Source organism: Pteropus vampyrus, unplaced genomic scaffold (assembly GCF_000151845.1).
Source record: "Pteropus vampyrus isolate Shadow unplaced genomic scaffold, Pvam_2.0 Scaffold229, whole genome shotgun sequence".
NCBI lineage: Eukaryota > Metazoa > Chordata > Mammalia > Chiroptera > Pteropodidae > Pteropus > Pteropus vampyrus.
In genome coordinates, this window is record NW_011889010.1 from 1,041,313 (window position 1) to 1,044,528 (window position 3,216).

The 3,216-nt window shown below is 41.2% G+C and overlaps 1 long non-coding RNA gene across 1 annotated transcript in view; it reads left to right on the forward strand.

Annotated features, from left to right (window-relative positions):
* Positions 1-3,216, forward strand: part of LOC111728800 — a 102,224-nt gene that overhangs the window by 10,491 nt on the left and 88,517 nt on the right. The window lies entirely within an intron of this gene.

Here is a 3,216-nt window from a genome sequence, read left to right on the forward strand (position 1 = left end):
ATCAGGGAACCAGTGTAGGGATTCTGCTGGTTGCTGAGTACATCTGTTCTAATTATTAATTCTGGAACTCGGGAAATAAATACAGAATGGTTTATGGGACCCACTGGGCCCACTGTGAAACAGAGTTGAGCTAAAATTTTATTGATCACTTGGCCTCCATACTCTGGTGGATCACAGTGATATTTTAGATCTCATGGAATTAGTGTCAGTTAAGAGTCAGTGTCCAGTAGTCCCTGGAAGCTCTAATTATTACTCCCCTCACCGCCTTCCACCAATGCACAGCTACCCTGGCAAAAGATTGTAGGTGACTTCAGGAAAGGCTGGGAGAAAGACTAACAGTATAAATTTGGGGCAGCGTACTGGGGTCCTTCCTCAGGGGTACCTAGCCTCTCCTTCATTTAAGGAGTTCTGGGTCCATAAACTGAGTCAAGTCTGGGAATTGATTGAGGGGCCATGCTTTCTCTTTTTATGTTTCGCACTAGACTTTTATTCACTTGACCTGGAAATTTTCTGCTTATACTGACCAAGTAAGAATTTAGTAGGTTTTCTATCTATTTCACTTTTAGGAACATCATGATCAACTAGCCAACTTATAGTTTGCTGCTTTGACTCTACCATTCATTATGGTAACCATACCCACTTGCTTTTGGCAGTGGAGGGCTGCCACTTCACCCTTACCACCCCAGGATCCAATTACTCCATTGCATTTCGGTTTCTCACTATAAGGTTTGGCCTATAGAAAAATCACTGAGCTCTTCAAAGATGTTGGGGCTCCCCTCACAAATTTATTTCTCAACTAGTAATGAAAGGTATGTGTCTAGACCCTCCCAATGTAGGTCTTCAAATGACAAATCCACTCTAACATTTCAGCCTCTACAAGACTTCAGATCTTTTCTTCTACATTAAACCAAGGCAGGTCTGGCAATTCTAATTTGCTCAGTGTGGGGTGATTGATAGCACTAAGGGAATTAGTGTAGATAGGAGAAGAGAAATAGCTTCAAGCTGTGCACTCCAAAGTTAAGATATTTGGAAGACTAGGGGGAAACAAGACAGAAGGGCAGATTGATTAAGAGTGATTGTGCTTGACCATACAATGTAGATAAAGATCAAAGTTAAGATATTAGGGCTGAGAGACAATGAAAAGATGTTAGAATACATGAATTGTAAATTCTGCTGGGGTCAGAGGGTTGTTGAAATTTTCCAGTTTCCAAAGAGAGGAAGTGAGCTAGAAAGGTAATAATGGTCATAAAAGTAGAATGCCTCCAACTGGAGGTGATCGAGAGACAATAGTTATTGGGAGTGGCAAGGACTGAGGTATGGCCATGTGCGTGTCAGTGGCTGGAGTAGGGTGGAGGATAAAATCATTGGAGGAGAGGAGGTCAAGGCACTAAGCGACAGTGTATTAGATGGATCACTTACGTGAACACTGGAGTCAGCTGGGAATTATGACTGGGAATAGGGTTTGAGACAGTGTCAGGGAGTTAGGAATTAAAATCTTCAAGGAATGGCAGGAGGTGGGGGCTGGGGATGGTGGGGGCTGGGGATGGTGGTGGTGGTGGAGGTGGGTGGACACTGGCCCCGGGAGTGGTTTGAGGGACAGGGAGTGCTGGAGTTTGATGTCATAAAATTTAAATGGGGATGTTATGGAGGAGGGAGGAACAATAGTCTGCAAGGAGCAACAGCAGCAAGAATGTCTCCACCTGTGGCCTAGCGGTAGTAGAGTTTGGGCTGCAGAGGAGCGGGCTGCATGGTCGATGCAGTTTTAAAGCAAGAAGTGAAGGAAAAGGTTGAGAGAAGGCAATTTTACTGATGACTGAGTCTCAGAGGGCACCATGGAAAGATTTCGGGTGTTGAACAGGGTAAGAGGTGGGCCAGAAAATGGCATGTCCAGAGCCTTATGGGAATTAGAGACCTGAAGGTGAGAGTTGACTTCAGATTTTTGTGGCAACTAAAATCAACAGGCACAAAGAGTATAATGGGATTAACCTTGAAAACCTTTGACAAAAGCTTTCAGAATTGCAGCTATAATAAAACAAATATGCAACCTCAGTGTCCATTCAAGTACAAGCTTAGGCTTAGATTAGTCATGAGTGAAATGCTGTTGGCAAAATGTCTGCCTTGTAAAGGGCACAGAGTGGTATATGAGATTATGAAGGAATCCGAAGATCTTGAAGATAATCAAGGTTGTTTATTCATTAATTTACATCAAATAGCAATTATTGCTGCTAACTCAAAGACTTTCATTATTGTAAGAGGATCTTTCTCAAAAGTTTGGTAGTAAATTTCTGCCCTCTTTCCTGAGAGGAGTTTGACTAGCAGTAGTGTCATGATGATGCATAGACATTTTACCTATTGTTGCATTTAAACAAAATTGGAAACTTGAAGTTTGATTTTTAAAAAATCCCAAAAGGTCAAAATAGTCACAACTGGCTGACATGAATTCAAAATAAAGAAATGATGGGGGCGGGGGGTGGGATTGTAAACCAAAGAAAAGGACATAAATGTTTATAGGCACATATAAAACTATAATGGTTTTCCCTGTGTTGCCTAAAATCACCAATGCATGATACACGACAAAACAGTGGGAATATTAATTTTTGTCTGATTCTTGTTTTGGCCAACCCACTTTATCTTCTCTCTGAGTCTAGACCTGCGTGTCTTCTCTTCACTTATTGATAACAGGAACTTAGAACTATCATTGCTACTTTTGAAGGTTGAGAGGTAAAAATTTTTTTGGCTGGGGTCAACCAAGGCTTTGGCTGGCGGAGAAGGGCATGTGACTGTAGGACGTTGTAGGCAGGAATGAGGCAGAGAGCAGGAAAGGTGGCTGTGTCATGGCTGCAGTTTACTTACGTGATTGGTGTGTTTGCACAGTCTGAAAACTCATGTTTTCTAAGACGAGAAGAGGACTGGAATGGATAATCGTGCAAAGTTCATGTATGTGTACAGGTTTTGAAGATTTAGCTGGAAGTCAGGAATGAGAACTTTATCATTTACTGTTAGGGTTCTTTTGAAAGTTTCTGCCATATCACAATTAGTATGCAAGACACACTACAACATGACAAATTATAGAGAGGAAAAATTAGGCTCTATAAAGCTCATAGGTTTGTTATATGAGTAAATTAAATAAAATGTTCAAGGTACATAGCCCAATGCTTGGCTTAAGTCGTATTTTCTTAAAAATTTTCTAGAAATTATCCTATTAGTTTTGGAATG